The sequence below is a fragment of the Schistocerca piceifrons genome, chromosome 8, assembly GCF_021461385.2.
Source record: "Schistocerca piceifrons isolate TAMUIC-IGC-003096 chromosome 8, iqSchPice1.1, whole genome shotgun sequence".
Classification (NCBI taxonomy): Eukaryota; Metazoa; Arthropoda; class Insecta; order Orthoptera; family Acrididae; genus Schistocerca; species Schistocerca piceifrons.
Window position 1 is genome coordinate 67127995 of NC_060145.1, and position 17620 is coordinate 67145614.

The window sequence follows — 17620 nt, forward strand, 5'->3', positions numbered from 1 at the left end:
GCAAACGGAGAGCGAGGAGAGAGAGGAAACATAATTTACTGGACATTTTGATACACAAACAATCTTTAATGAAATTCTTGTCCTTCATTAATAACACATTATCCGGCGGCGGCGGTGGCGGCGGCGTGCCGACCTCTGGGGTATGCCGGGCGGGCCGGCAGAATTTACAGCCCCGTGCCTCACGCCGTCCCGGCTGCCACGAAATAATTTCGGCGCCGCGGCAGAGCGGGGCCGCGCACAGTAGCAGATGGCTGGGGGGCGGAGACCAGCATCTCGCAGACCGGCCGCGCCCCCACGCGCTGACCGGCAGCGGCGTCGCGTCGCCCCGGTGGTGCGGCATTCCACGGACCGCCCGTCTCTCTGACTGACACTGTCCGCCCAGAAATATATCGCGCTGGCGACGCCGCGCCCGCGGGACGGTAGCGCTGACGCTTTAAACGGCCGTGGAGGTCGTTCCAGCTATTCATTCCGCATTCCAGCGTCGCGGGCTTCACTGCAGAATCGATACCCGCTTTAATGAACACTCCAGTCCTTACGTGGTACAGTGTTTAGTGCCGTTACTAAAAAAAAAAATAAACCTGAACATCGCAACGTTTAGAATGCACGTCTTTTTTCCGCTCTTGGGCTTAATGTTTTAAAAACACAGAAACAATCATTTAACGAGACACTAAAGAACCTCAGTATTTGAACATAAAATTACGAACAACTTCAGCTGGAAAGACCACGTAGATAATATTGTGGGGAAGGCGAGCCAAAGGTTGCGTTTCATTGGCAGGACACTTAGAAGATGCAACAAGTCCACTAAAGAGACAGCTTACACTTCACTCGTTCGTCCTCTGTTAGAATATTGTCGCGCGGTGTGGGATCCGTACCAGGTGGGATTGACGGAGGACATCGAAAGGGTGCAAAAAAAGGGCAGCTCGTTTTGTATTATCACGTAATAGGCGAGAGAGTGTGGCAGATATGATACGCGAGTTGGGATGGAAGCCATTAAAGCAAAAACGTTTTTCGTCGCGGCGAGATCTATTAACGAAATTTCAGTCATCAACTTTCTCTTCCGAATGCGAAAATATTTTGTTAAGCCCAACCTACATAGGTAGGAATGATCATCAAAATAAAATAAGAGAAATCAGAGCTCGAACAGAAAGGTTTAGGTGTTCGTTTTTCCCGCGCGCTGTTCGGGAGTGGAATAATAGAGAGATAGTACGATTGTGGTTCGATGAACCCTCTGCCAAGCATTTAAATGTGAATTACATAGTAATCACGTAGATGTAGATGTAGACGTAACGCACAACACTCTACTTTCTACAGGATCCGGCACAAAAACCTCCCGTATTTGGAGAGGCCAATGAGTTGTGGTGGGAGCACTAAAGCCATGGGTGTATACATCTACAGCGGTGTACGTGCCATTTTCAGTACGAGCAATGGTTTGGTTAGGCGAGCATCGTGTTGTTCGAGAGAATTCGTAAAACCGATTCGAGTTTGTGTATCAAACTATGAACCATCAGGTTACGCACTGAAAATAAAATCTACTAGCCGACCTGGGACTAAAACAAAGCCGGGAAATGTGGCGCGTGTGAGAGCGTCCGTCCAGCAATCACCAAAGCATTGACCACTTAAACATGAAACTGGGCTGGCAATGTTTGACAGGAGTGTAAGAAGAATCCTGCACCCATAGAAATATCACTGAACCACTCGTAGTTCGGGAAATACGACGTCATAAACGTTACGATGCGGGAAGAACTAGGTTTCGCTCATAACGGAGCGCAAATTACCCAATCTCTGCTCATCAACCAGTATTTGATAATGACAGCATTAGCGACTCTGAACATAATTTCAAACCTTCTCTATACTTTCTCTCGCTTAGATGCTTAACGTCAAAAAGTTAAATAATTTGTAAATCAATGATAAGTTTGAAGCTATTTTATACACAGGAATTCGATTCTTTACAGAATCAAGTATTTAATGATATGAAACTAACGTAGGGCTAGTGGCGTCGTGATGTTAATAAAAATTACAACAGTCAAACGTTCGAAACCATGAATTTGATTATAATGGAGCTAAAAATGCTATAGCTAGTGTCAATTTGGAAGAGTACTTAAACATCGAAGCGATTCTACAGTGTACGAGATCCTTCACCCCAGCAGTTTATCATTCCAGTGATCATGCGAAACAAATCAAACGTTGGATTTAATATTTGCATTTTCAAAACTTTCCAAATGTTTCTACGACTGTAATTCGATATTATCGGTCTGCAACAAAAATGGTTCAAATGGATCTGAGCACTATGGGATTTAACTGCTGAGGTCATCAGTCCCCTAGACCTTAGAACTACTTAAACCTAACTAACCTAAGGACATCACACACGTCTATGCCCGAGGCAGGATTCGAACCTGGGACCGTAGCGGCCACGCGGTTCCAGAATGTAGCGCCTAGAACCGCTCGGCCGCCCCGGCCGGCGGTCTGCAACAAAAAAGCACACGGTTTGTCGGCCACGACAGAACTGGCAGTCTGGCGACCGTGACAGGATAAGAAGTCCAGCGCTGCTCGCAAAACGCAGCGACGGCTTCAAAAACTCTGGTGCGCTGTTAGCCGAGGATCGTGATGGTGGGACGGTGGGCGGAGGCCCCGCTGCGGCTGATCGGATCAGCCGCGTCGCGCACGGAAGTGGCGCCCCGGCCGGCCTCACGCATCGCGAGGTGTCGCTTAATTAGGGCTGCGGGCCACACCTCGCCTCACGCCAAGGAGACATTAGGGCCGGGCGGTTCCGACAGGCGCCGCATCCTGATTGCCTCGCTGCTGGTGCCCGCCCAATTATCCGCTGCGTGCTCCAATTCAATCCACTCTCAGCCACCGTGTTTTAAAAAATCGCCCTCACACTTTATTAAGCACGCTTTAATACGCGCCGGCGGGTAGAGGTACAGTGCAGACATATCTGCGGTAGCGAAAAGCTGAATAACACAACACTAACAACATACGCACTCCAGTTCTCACGTAATGTAGTGAAGCAGCAGGTTTCCATCGAGATAATTAATGATAATGATTGGAAATAGAAGTCCACCTCAATAGCCAAGGAACCTGGTTTCGATTTCCGGCTGGGTCGGTGATTTTTTCCTCTCGGGAATTGGGTGTTGTGTTGTCTTCATCAACATATCATCTCCATCGACAGGCAAGTCGCTGAAGTGGTGTCAACTAAAAACGACTTGCACCATGCGACCAGTCTACCCGACGGGAGGCCTAGCCATATTACATTTCATAGGAAATAGAAAATAGGTGGTGGTGGTGGTTAGTGTTTAACGTCCCGTCGACAACGAGGTTATTAGAGACGGAGCGCAAGCTCGGGTTAGGGAAGGATTGGGAAGGAAATCGGCCGTGCCCTTTCAAAGGAACCATCTCGGCATTCGCCTGAAACGATTTAGGGAAATCACGGAAAACCTAAATCAGGATGGCCGGAGACGGGATTGAACCGTCGTCCTGCCGAATGCGAGTCCAGTGTGCGAACCACTGCGCCACCTCGCTCGGTAAATAGAAAATAAGGAAATACATTTGTCACAGGTGTTTCGTATACAACCCTAGTCTCTGATACCAATTACAATAGTCCTGATACCCATTACAATAAATATCATAGGAAAGGAAGGGGGCTACATAGGAAGGGGAGTCTCCAATTATCTTTCTGAAGGCACCGCCCCTGAAACAGTCTGAAATGATATTGACGAACTACAGGATATCCAAAAGGACTGGACAGAACCTCTCTCCATACAAATAAATTCTGTCAAGAAAGATCGAGGCCGGCATTACACACTGATGGTAAAAGATTTGCCTTAGTTCTTTCACAGCCGAACAGAGGGAACCTTTGTCCTTCATGCAATGGCCGATAAAGCATAAGTTTACTTTGAATTCTTGACTGGGGTACACAAGAACAGACACGAGTGCAGCTTATGCGTCGCGTTTATCAAAGATGTTTAATGCCGACTGCTAACTGCTAAACGTTGGTTCATCGACAAAAAGGAAGATTGGATACTGCGGGGAGGGCAACGATCCGAAGCATCGCAGTAGAGTTTTGCAGCGACTGGAAAAAGGAGAAAGCTGTGCAGGTGCTGGATTTGCCCTCACAGTCGCCTCGCGCTAATCCTATTAAAAATGTATGGTCTTACATCGAAAAGAAATTGCAAGGACAAGAGATCACTTTAATCGACGCATTTGTAGGTCTCTTTCAGGTGAATACGCGGAATACTTGGCTTCAAGCCTTTCTCGGAGGTGACGAGCAATCATTGACGGTGCGGGTGATTGGACGTTTATTAATTGTAATTTTAGTTTTATTTTGTTGATATATGATGTGCGTACATGTTTTCGTTTGTTGTCAAACACATTTTTCTACTGATTAACCTGACCACGATCTTACTCAACAGGTTGTGTACTTCCACTGCCTGAGCCAGTGCGCCACTTCGGATGAAGAGTATATACAGTAATCCGTTTAAATTGTGCCATTGTTTCACTAAAACTTCAAAGTTTTGATTTTTTCTTATCAAGTATGACTACAGTAGAAGAAAATGGGTAGCTTTCAGAGATGAAACAGTGAAGGCAGCGAAGGATCAAGTAGGTAAAAAGAGGAAAGTAATAGAAATCCTTGGGATACTGAATTTAACTGATGAAAGGAGAAAATATAATAATGCAGAAAATGAAGCAGGCGGAAAGGGATACAAACGTCTCAAAACTGAGATCGACAGGAAGTGCGAAATGGCTAAGCAGGGATGGCTAGAGGACAAACGTAAGGATGTAGAGGCTTATCTCACTAGGGGTAAGGTAGGTACTGCCTACAAGAAAATTAAAGAGACCTTTGGAGAAAAGAGAACCACCTGTATGAATATCAAGAGCTCAGATGGAGAAACAGCCCTAAGCAAAGAAGGGAAAGCAGACAGGTGGAAGGGTTATATAGAGGGTCTATACATGGGCGATGTACTTGAGGGCAATATTATGGAAATGGAAGAGGACGTATGAAGATGAGAAGGCGAATATGATACTACCTGAAGAATTTGACAAAGCACTGAAAGACTTAAGCCGAAACAAGACACCGAGAGTAGACAAAATTCCATTAGAACTATTCACAGCCTTGGGGGAGGCAGCCATGACAGAACTTTTCCAACTGGTGAGTAAGAATTATGAGACAGCCGAAATACCCTAAGTCTTCAACAAGAATATAATAATTCCAATTCCAAAGAAAACAGGTGCTCACAGGTGTGAAAATTACCGTACTGCCAGTTTAATAAGTTACGGTTACAAAATATTAACACGAATCCTTTAGAGAAGGGTGGAAAACCTGCTAGACCTTGTCTAAGATCAGTTAGGATTCCCGAGAATGTTGGAACACGTGAGGCAATACTGACCCCACGACTTCTGCTAGAAGCTAGGTTATGAAAAGAAAATACTACGTTTATAGCATTTGTACACTCAGACAAAGCTTTTGATAATGTTAACTGGAATACTCTTTCAAATTGCAAAAGTGGCAGGGGTAAAAAATAGGGAGCGAAAGGCTATTTACAATTTGTACAGAAATCAGGTAAGAAGTGGTTGAGAGGGGAGTGAGACAGGGTTGCAGTCTATCCCCCATGTTATTCAATCTGTATATTGAGCAAGCAGTACAGGAAACAAAAGAAAAATTTGGAGCGGGAATTAAAGTCCAGGGAGAAGAAATAAAAACTTTGCGGTTTGCCGATGATATTGTAATTCTGTCAGAGACAGCAAAGAACTTGTAAGAGCAGTTGAGCGTAATGGACAGTGTCTTGAAAAGAGGATAAACGATGAACATCAACAAAATCAAAACCAGGAAATGGAATGTAGTCGAATTGAGGCAGGTGAAGCTGAGGCAATTAGATTGGGAAATGAGACACTTAAAGTAGTAGACGATTTTTGTTATTTGGTAAGCAAAATAACTTATGATGGTCGAAGTAGAGAGGATATAAAATGTAGACTGGCAATGGCAAGGAAAGCGTTTCTGAAGAAGAAATCTGTTAATATCGAGTATAGATTTAAGTGTCAGGAAGTCGTTTCTGAAAGTATTTGTATGGATTGTAGCCATGTATGGAAGTGAAACATGGACGATAAATAGTTTAGACAAGAAGGGAATAGAAGCTTTCGAAATGTGGTGCTACAGAAGAATGCTAAAGATTAGATGGGTAGACCACATAATTAATGAGGAGGTACTGAACAGAAAAGGGGGGAAGTGGGATTTGTGGCACAACTTGACATGAAGAAGGGATCGATTGGTGGGACACATTCTAAGGCATCAAGAGATCACCAATTTAGTACTGAATACAGTAGGCAGATTCAGAAGGATGTAGGCAGCAGTAGTTACTCGGGAGATGAAGGTTGCACAAAATAGAGTAGCATGGAGAGCTGCATCAAACCAGTCTCTGGACTGAAGACCACAACAACAACAACAACAACAACAACAACACCACCACCACCACCACCACCACCACCACCACCACCACCAACGACTACTGAGTGATTCGATCAGCCATGTAATTCTTGAACGCATATGCCGAGCTTCTGAGCCCTGGTGAATGTTTCGTATCTCACCTGTGTAAGAACGTCTTATTTCACCTTCTTTTTCTCCTTCTCCTCCTCCTTCTTCTTCACAGTGATCTCCTCGTAAAAGAACGAAATCAATTCTGGTATATTCCACTAAAAAATTACAACAAAACTTGAGTTACTTGTCGATAGCACAAAGGAGGAAATATCGGATTTCAGCAGGGACCACACGTCAATTAGCTGACAATCATTTTTAATGGATTATGCATCAGGGCTCCTCATGGAATAATCAGCGTGCAACGAATATCCATCCAAGTTATGCGACGATGATATGTATAGGGACAATTTCTATATTTTTTTATTCCACAGAAAATAGAAATTAAAATGCTTTTCGTTTTAATATACAGGGTGCTCAATAGGTGACACATACTGCTACATATGATAGTATTGGTCAATTCTATACGAAAAATTCGTATAATTATCTGTCCGATAAAACAGTCCCTGTTGCGATGTACGCCGTTGAAGATCCGCAGTCCACAGCCTGCATTTTATTTAGAGATGATGCAATATGCAAAAGATATGGCGTAATAAATTGCCACAACACGCTTCTGTGGGGAGTTGCAAATTCTCGAGCAACCATTGAGATGCACTGGATCGCTTCAGTATCAATGCAATGGGAGGAAAAGTCGTTGACAGATTACACTTTAGCAGACAGATTAAGAGGTGCTGTGTATCGCAGATTCCTGCGCGATGAATTACCTGCACTACTGACAAATGTTGCCCTCGCAGAAAGACCACGACTGTTGTTTATACAAGAAGTGGACCATCCCACTTTCTACAGATCACGCGGAAATACCTCACCGCAACGTTTCATGGGCGATGGATTGCTCCAGGAAGTCCAGTAATCATTGCCTCCCGTTCGCTGCACTTAAATTGACTCGATTTCTGGCTATGCGAACACTTAAAGGGAAAGGTGTATGTCCAAACCATCAACAATGTGCAGACGTTACAGGAGCCTGTGACCAATGGATGTGGCGAAGTCCGATCGGATCTGAAGAGTTCGTGGTTCACTGCGAAGAACGCCTGAAGGATGTGTCAGGATGGCGTAGTAACTACCTGCACCACTGCCTGTAGTGTCTCATCTACGTATACATAGTTTACAGAACTTTCAAGCAATGAAATACTGATGTTAAGATGGGTAAAACTGATGAACATATAAAAGAATTAAAGCGTGTTAATCCACAGTAGCTGTATTTATTAAAGTCCTTGTAGATTCGCACTACCAGTTCCACAACACTTTCAATTGTATCTTCTGGTGCATCTGCTGCTGTTACACGTAGTTCTTGTAGTTTACGAGTGACATGGTGTAATGGTCGACGCCGACCCGCAATATCACCAGCGACTGTGAAAATTACGCAATGATAAACGACCTTTAATTCAGCTATATGTTTTACCCATTTAACATCAACTTGGAAATTCTGTAAATTACGTATACGTATTGTGGCGGTTGTTACCCTTTGTTTAAAATTATCTGTATTTGTGCGACGAGATTTCGAGATTGCAGCCGGTCGTCGTAAACTTCGCTCCACGATACTTCAACCGGACACATGCCAGTCACCTTCAGGTGAGCCACCGAAGTCTCCGATGGCTCCCCTGAAGACGACAGATAGGTGTCCAGTGGACTGAAGTTAACGACGACCGACTGCAATCCCGAAATCTCTTCGAACATTTAATTCGCCGGGAAAATTTTACATTTCACATTATCTGTATTCCTACACGGTAGACGAATGGGAATGAGAGAAATGATTGACCGTGTCTCAAGACGTACTGTTCTTCTAGTCGGCCTCCGTAGCTCATTGATCAGCGTGTCTACCGGACAATGTGGCCGAGCGGTTCTAGGCGCTACGGTCCGGAACCGTGCGACTGCTACGGTCGCAGGTTCAAATCCTGCCTCGGGCATAAATGTGAGTGATGTCCTTAAGTTAGTTAGGTTTAAGTAGTTCTAAGTTATGGGGGACATGACCACAGATGTTAAGTCCCATAGTGCTCAGAGACATTTGAACCATCACCGTGTCTGGGCTGCTATACACTACTGGCCATTAAAAATGCTACACCAAGAAGAAATGCAGATGATAAACGGGTATTCATTGGACAAATATATTATACTAAAACTGACATGTGATTACATTTTCACGCAATTTGGGTGCACAGATCTTGAAAAATCAGCACCCAGAACAACCACCTCTGGCCGTAATAACGGCCTTGATACGCCTGGGCATTGAGTCAAACAGAGCTTGGATGGCGTGTAAAGGTACAGCTGCCCATGCAGCTTCAACACGATACCACAGTTCATCAACAGTAGTGACTGGCGTATTATGACGAGCCAGTTGCTCGGCCATCATTGACCAGACGTTTTCAATTGGTGAGAGATCTGGAGAATGTGCTGGCCAGGGCAGTAGTCGAACATTTTCTGTATCCAGAAAGGCCCGTACAGGACCTGCAGCATGCGGTCGTGCATTATCTTGCTGAAATGTAGGGTTTCGGAGGGATCGAATGAAGGGTAGAGCCACGGGTCGTAACACATCTGAAATGTAACGTCAACAGTTCAAAGTGCCGTCAATGCGAACAAGAGGTGACCGAGACGTGAAACAATGGCACCCCATACCGTCACGCGGGGTGATACGCCAGTATGGCGATAACGAATACACTTTTCCAATGTGCGTTCACCGCGATGTCGCCAAACACGGATGCGACTATCATAATGCTGTAAACAGAACCTGCATTCATCCGAAAAAATGACCTTTTGCCATTCGGGCACCCAGGTTCGTCGTTGAGTACACCATCGCAGGCGCTCCTGTCTGTGATGCAGAGTCAAGGGTAACCGCAGCCACGGTCTCCGAGCTGATAGTCCATGCTGCTGCAAACGTCGTCGAACTGTTCGTGCAGATGGTTGTTGCCTTGCAAACGTCCCCATCTGTTGACTCAGGGATCGAGACGTGGCTGCACGATCCATTACAGCCATGCGGATAAGATGCCTGTCATTTCGACTGCTAGTGATACGAGGCCGTTGGGATCCAGCACGGCGATCCGTATTACCCTCCCGAACCCACCGATTGCATATTCTTCTAACAGTCATTGGATCTCGACCAACGCGAGCAGCAATGTCGCGATACGGTAAACCGCAATCGCGATAGGCTACGATCCGACCTTTATCAAAGTCGGAAACGTGATGGTACGCATTTCTCCACCTTACACGAGGCATCACAACAACGTTTCACCAGGCAACGCCGGTCAACTGCTGTCTGTGAATGAGAAATCGGTTGGAAACTTTCCTCATGTCATCACGTTGCAGGTGTCGCCACCGTCGCCAACCTTCTGTGAATGCTCTGAAGAGCTAATCATTTGCATATCACAGCATCTTCTTCCTGTCGGTTAAATTTCGCGCCAGTAGCACGTCATCTTCGTGGTGTAGCAATTTTAATGGCCAGTAGTGTACATTCATGATACTGTCTCATTGGTGGCAGGGGCCCACTCAGCTTTGCGATGTCAACTCAAGGGCTACTTGAGTGATAAGTAACGGCTCCAAGGTCGAGAGAGCCAACGGCCGGGACAGCGATGTGCAGACCTCCTGCCCCTCCATACCGCATCCGAATTACGTCACTGGCCAAGGATGACAAGACGGGCGATGTGTCCCGATTGGCTCTCTGGGACAGAGCGCGGTGCTGGTTTCCGAGCGCATCATTATGGGCACTTTTCTTCCAGTTTTAAAAGATACTACCTACTGGAGGAATATGTGACAATTTTTAACCACCCTACATATGGTTCCCAGCTCTTTAAATGTGGTCGTTGTCGGTTTATCTCCTGTGGTTTGGTGCCAGCAATCTTTACGAAGACTTACTGGTTCAAATGCCTCTGATCACTATGGGATTTAACTTCTGAGGTCATCAGTCCCCTAGAACTTAGAACTACTTAAACCTAACTAACCTAAGGACATCACACACATCCATGCCCGAAGCAGGATTCGAACCTGCGACCGTAGCGGTCGCAGACTGTAGCGCCTAGACTCACTGGACAGGAGACTCAAATAACAGCGGTTTACCACTGCAGGGCCAGTAAAACCACAACTAATTTAGCACCCAGCGTTGGGCCCACTCAAGTAAACGTCACCATGTTTTTTTCGCTGCTACTGCCCGTACCAAGTAAGCGACAGGTACGTCGATAGGCGCGACGGACGGCTACGGAGGCCGCACAGGGTAAAGGGAGCGCTCGGCGTAGGCGTGGCGGAAGCCGCCGCCTCCCACACTCACTCTCACGCCTCCCCCCCCTCCCCCTCCCTTTCCCTCGCAGGCCCAGTAATTACGGCGGCCGACAATAATCGGGCCGTATTTATGCGTCACCTTGGAGAAACACTCCCCGTGCCGTTAATACCGAGTGTAATCCCCCAGCCGGCGTGTCTCATTACGCGCTGCCGTCTTCGGCGTGCGTGCCCCGCAGCCGCCGGAGCAGGAGGAGCAGAAACGGCCCGCGGGCAGCCAGCCAGTAATTGTCGCGCCGATACACGCGCCTCCTGCCGGCTGACAGCCTAACGGCGAGCACCAACCCACCCCAGACTTCTGGGCTGGTCCCTGCCGTACGATGCCTGGCACCCGCGCTCCGTCACTCACACGTGTTTCTTTTACCATGCTGTTCACCAGCGTGCGGTAAGAATGACTTAACTATATAAAGCTACACAGGTCATCCTTTAACTGCTTGTATTCCTTCTTCTTCTTCTTCTTTTTTTTTTGGCAATCACTCTCTTCCCAGCTGTTCTCTGGATAGGTAATAGCCGTAGTTGTTATCTGGAAGGCGAAATAATACATCCTAGAAGAATGGTGGTCGCCACGACAGTCTTCCGTAAAATAATCATCAGATTCGACCTTCTCATTTATATTGCTCCAAGAAGTGCCTTCACTTCTTGCGATGATAAATCTTTCAATCTTTTATTTTTTTAGTGGAGTCACCTTTTGTACTTCCTCTGGGCAGAAACATTCGAATTCCATTATTGGTCGAGTGGTATGTGAAGAAACGAGAATCTTAGTTCAGGGGCAGACTACGGTAACATCATGAAGTCACCATCAGTATCACGATAAACTTACTTACGATTCACGTCACATTATCATCGCTTTCCTCATCGTCGGGTACTTAAAGATTCACTTGGGCCTACATCACGGGGAGAGGGGGAGAGGAGGGGGGGGGGTGAGAGAGAGAGAGAGAGAGAGAGAGAGAGAGAGGGGGGGGGGGGGGAGGGGGGGACGATCACTTGCGCACTTCTAGGTAGATTGGCTACTATTGTACAATCCTGCGCTATGTGAGTCGGTACAAAACGAGGAAACATGTTGGACTGCCTGCGAAAGCACACTAAGCGAAAGGATAAAAAGCATGTCGGAAGTTGTCCGTCTTTGGAGCCAAAGCGGAAAGATCAATATACAATTTCAACTGAGATTATCTGATGAATTGTTTTTAATCTTTTATTTTCTTACCACAAGAATTACACCATTACACAATGCAATTACCGATTCACCCAGCCGCTGGTCGTCATCATCATACTGTCTTCAGGTGAAATAGAGGACACATTATACAGGGCTACTATAATTGATTGGCAACGGCCTTGCCGCAGTGGATACACCGCTTCCCGTCAGATCACCGAAGTTAAGCGCTGTCGGGCGTGGCCGGCATTTGGATGGGTGACCATCCAGCCGCCATGTGCTGTTGCCATTTTTCGGGGTGCACTCAGCCTCGTGATGCCAACTGCGGAGCTACTCGACCGAATAGTAGCGGCTCCCGTCAAAGAAAACCATCGAACGACCGGGAGAGCGGTGTGCTGACCACACGCCCCTCCTAGTCAGCATCCTCAACTGAGGATGACACGGCGATTGGATGGTCCCGATGGGCCAATTGTGGCCTGAAGACGGAGTGCTTGCTTTTACTATAATTGATTCATTCGTTTTCAGAGTCCTATATTTTCCAAGGTATTGTTGTTGTTGTTGTGGTCTTCAGTCCTGAGACTGGTTTGTTGCAGCTCTCCATGCTACTCTATCCTGTGCAAGCTTCTTCATCTTCCAGTACCTACTGCAACCTACATCCTTCTGAATCTGCTTAGTGTATTCATCTCTTGGTCTCCCTCTACGATTTTTACCCTCCACGCTGCCCTCCAATGCTAAATTTGTGATCCCTTGATGCCTCAAAACATGTCCTACCAACCGATCCCTTCTTCTAGTCAAGTTGTGCCACAAACTTCTCTTCTCCCCAATCCTGTTCAATACTTCCTCATTAGTTACGTGATCTACCCACCTTATCTTCAGCATTCTTCTGTAGCACCACATTTCGAAAGCTTCTAGTCTCTTCTTGTCCAAACTGATTATCGTCCATGTTTCACTTCCATACATGGCTACACTCCATACAAATACTTTCAGAAACGACTTCCTGACACTCAAATCTATACTCGATGTTAACAAATATCTCTTCTTCAGGAACGATTTCCTTGCCATTGCCAGTCTACATTTTATATCCTCTCTACTTCGACCATCATCAGTTATTTTACTCCCTAAATAGCAAAACTCCTTTACTACTTTAAGTGTCTCATTTCCTAATCTAATCCCCTCAGCATCACCCGATTTAATTTGACTGCATTCCATTATCCTCGTTTTGCTTTTGTTGATGTTCATCTTATAACCTCCTTTCAAGACACTGTCCATTCCGTTCAACTGCTCTTCCAAGTCCTTTGCTGTCTCTGACAGAATTACAATGTCATCGGCGAACCTCAAAGTTTTTACTTCTTCTCCATGAATTTTAATACCTACTCCGAATTTTTCTTTTGTTTCCTTTACTGCTTGCTCAATATACAGATTGAATAACATCGGGGAGAGGCTACAACCCTGTCTCACTCCCTTCCCAACCACTGCCTCCCTTTCATGCCCCTCGACTCTTCTAACTGCCATCTGGTTTCTGTACAAATTGTAAATAGCCTTTCGCTCCCTGTATTTTACCCCTGCCACCTTCAGAATTTGAAAGAGAGTATTCCAGTTAACGTTGTCAAAAGCTTTCTCTAAGTCTACAAATGCTAGAAACGTAGGTTTGCCTTTTTTTAATCTTTCTTCTAAGATAAGTCGTAAGGTTAGTATTGCCTCACGTGTTCCAACATTTCTACGGAATCCAAACTGATCTTCCCCGAGGTCGGCTTCTACCAGTTTTTCCATTCGTCTGTAAAGAATTCGTGTTAGTATTTTACAGCTGTGACTTATTAAACTGATAGTTCGGTAATTTTCACATCTGTCAACACCTACTTTCTTTGGGATTGGAATTATTATATTCTTCTTGAAGTCTGTGGGTATTTCGCCTGTCTCATACATCTTGCTCACCAGATGCTAGAGTTTTGTCATGACTGGCTCTCCAAAGGCCATCAGTAGTTCTAATGGAATGTTGTCTACTCCCGGGGCCTTGTTTCGACTCAGGTCTTTCAGTGCTCTGTCAAACTCTTCACGCAGTATCTTATCTCCCATTTTGGGTTGCCATCTGAGCTCTTGATATTCATACAAGTGGTTCTCTTCTCTGCAAAGGTCTCTTTAATTTTGCTGTAGGCAGTATCTATCTTACCCCTAGTGAGACAAGCGGTGTACAAATATGACTTACGCACGAACTGAACCGTAAACTCACAGAGTTTGTGTTGTGTCCATCGGCTGGCGTTGCGACTGCGGTGTCTTGGCAAAATGACATCAAAGGAAGAAAAGATTTTTTTGTGTGTTAGAATGTGCGAGATTTTTATCTGTTCTAACAATGCAGTGTGCATTCGGAAGCAATGATGCAGAAGAACCGCCATGTAAACAGGGCTTTGTGCGTTGGCGTCGACAATACAGGTCGACCAAGTGTGCCAACCGTGGAGAGAATGAGAGTATTCCTTAAACATCAACGGTACGCACAAGCTACGAACTTGGAATACTGTATCCAAATATGTGGAAGATTCTGCGACGACCAATACATTTCAAACCGTACCTTCTACAGCTCGTGCAACATTAAAATTAGGAGATTATGGCCGGCACCTTTCATTTTGCATCAGAATGCAAGAAGCACTTGAGGATGAATATTTCGTCTCCAACCTGATATTCAGCGACGAAGCACCCTTCCATTTACCTGGGAAGGATAATCGTCACAACGTAAGAAAATGAGGCGCTGAGAACACTCATGAAATTGCGACGCACAAACGAGATTCGCCGAACGTTAATGTTTTCTGTGCAATATTGCAGAAGAAACTGTATAGGCTTTTTCTCTTCTGTGAGAAGACTGTGACAGGTACCTCTTACCTTGATATGTTGTAAATGTTGTTTCCACAACTGATTGCTGATTCTGAGAATTTCATCTTCTAACAAGACGGAGCACCACCTCACTGGAGAATCTATGTTCGTCGCTACCTAAACAAAGAACTTCGGTATCGTTGAATTTGGCAGAGTCGTGAAGATGAGGGGGCTCTATTCCCTCACCCAAGGTCGCCTGACTTAACGCTTTGTGACTTATATTAAGAACCGTGATTAAGTATCTCCATTGCCAAGAACATTGGAACAGCTCAGAGAAACCATCAATGCGGCTGTGATGACTACTGACAGGATGTTGCCACATAAAGCATGGAACGAATCTGACTGCCGCTTGGACCTGTGTCGTGCGACCAAAGGAGCACTCATGGAACATTTGTAAAGTGCAAAATGCAAACTTGGTGAATTAACAGCTCTGCTCATGTGTCAGTTATACATGCATGTGTAATACTTTGATAAACATAGATCTCTGAAAATGAATTAATAATTTATAGTAGCCCCGTACACTGACAACGTAAGTACAAGTACCAGAATGAGGAACAGGACTGCAAAGTATGAGCTACAGGATTGTGATCCTCTCTTTGACCTTTCCTGCATGTCTACATTCACAAAATTACGACACTCCTCTGAATTGATGTCACAAATGCCACCTTCTGCTTGGAATACAATGAATTTGATCGTGAGAGACTGACTTAGAATTTTGATTCGATTCCTGTACCAGTCAGTGAATGTGGAAACAAGGTGGGTGACGGACAAACGAGAATGTTTGGAGGGCGGTTTCCACCAGCCATGCCGTGTCATCAGCTCAGGTTACTTAGTTATTTTTCTCAGAAGCACCGAATACGATGACAGCACGAAGACTGTCAGTAATGAAACGAAATATTCAGCCAAGAAAAGTAATTACAGTGGATCAAAGACGAGTAATTGAGTTGGCCGCCGTGTTTCATCCTGCGCACGCCACGGAAAGAAATTATGGGCCCATTCTCCTTGCGCGGAAGGTGATAGCGAGGAGGATGCGTGACCGGCCAGCGGCGGTGGCGTGCTCCCGGGAGATTGGGCCGTTTTATACGGCGCCCTCTGTCCCTCTTACTCATCCTTTTCAGGCGCTGCGCCCGAGATACTTGTCGCCGACAACGAGGACGGCGCGCCGAGGCGAGGCGGTGTCATCGGCCACGCAAATAGCAGTATACATCACTGCCCAAAGCGAACAAAACAACAAAACCGAGCGAAAGGAACGTCACAGTGCCATCCGCACCTGGCACTGTCTATAGCGGACTTCCACTGTGCGAGCAATACTGGCAACACGATTAAATCGAATAAACGACAGGCTATCTCCTGAGATGAAGGGCCTCATCTATGAGGGGTATTAATTAAATTTTAATTATCACTTCGAAAATGTCAAAACACGTAATTGATTTTTGTTCGTTTACAGGTGTGAGTCTGGAGGACTGGTTAACACTGAGGGCTTTAGAACTGCCCCACGCACAACATTTTTGAGACACAGTTGCCTTCCGCATACTAGATGTCATTTCGAAACAAGTGCAGCATTTAGCCGAAGCTGTCATTACTGATATCTGGAAACATATTTTCACAAGGTGTTTTTCTGCCGTCAACATCGAATACTTTTTTCCGCCTCCTCGGACGCAAAATGCATAACATGAAAGACGCTAAGTCATGTGACGAAGTTACAGCTTATATTATGTACGATCGCATACATCGTAAACTGCACCAGATACAAAAATTTTAAGCTTTTTATCTATGGAATTTAGAAAAAAATTATGATTTTACGAGAAAGAATACAACTATAAACGGAATGGCAATCTTTACGGCGTGAAAGAGGATTTCCGCGAAATAACTGGTTTCGGCGTCTTTTTTAGCACTTTTTTTATTGATATCGAAAATGGTTCAAATGGCTCTGAGCACTATGGGACTTAACACCGGAGGTCCCCTAGAACTTAGAACTACTTAAACCTAACTAACGTAAGGACATCACACACATCCATGCCCGAGGCAGGATTCGAACCTGCGACCGTAGCGGTCGCGCGGTTCCAGACTGTAGCTCCTAGAACCGCTCGGCCACCCCGGCCGGCCATTCATATCGTTTGGGAATGTTTCACCACGATCATTGATAAGTGCTATTGTAATGAGGTGTTCAGTTCGTGAGACATCGAAAGCCAGGTAAAACTGCACACAGTTCAATTGTTCATGTGTTGATACATTATGAAATATTTTGGAGGGGAAAGGGTGTTAAGGGCAGACTGAATGGCTGAAGTACAATTTTCGACAAGGAATCTACAGCCCAGGATAAACTCCTGCGTCACTGCACGCAGCGGATGGTCACGAACGCCACTTAACTGAACCGATGTTCACTCTAATACAAAACCCACGAAGGAATTGTCAGAATGCATTGGAAATCCACAGACATGTTGTACATGTACAGACAAACAAGAGGATGAGCTTCACTATTAGAACAAATCAATAACGCGTTCGTCCCCCTCTGGCCCTAATACAAGCAGTTACTCGGATTGGCAGGCTTGGCACTGACTGATAGATGATGATGATGGTGATGTTTGGTTTGTCGGGCTCTCCACTGCACGGTTATCAGCGACCGTACAAATTACCACCCTTTGCTCAGTCCAAACTTGCCACTGTCAGGAATAATGAGGACACCACGATACCCAGTCATCTCGAGGCAGGTGAGAATCCCTGACCCCGCCGGGAATCGAACCCGGAACCCCGACTGACAG

At 45.6% G+C, this 17620-nt stretch overlaps 1 protein-coding gene and 1 pseudogene across 1 annotated transcript in view; one reads left to right on the forward strand and one right to left on the reverse strand.

Annotated features, from left to right (window-relative positions):
* The window catches only part of LOC124711508 (nuclear pore complex protein Nup88), a 529721-nt gene that overhangs the window by 336356 nt on the left and 175745 nt on the right, over positions 1–17620 (reverse strand). The gene's annotated exons all lie outside the window — the stretch shown is intronic.
* On the forward strand, positions 12169–12285 carry LOC124712910 (annotated as a pseudogene).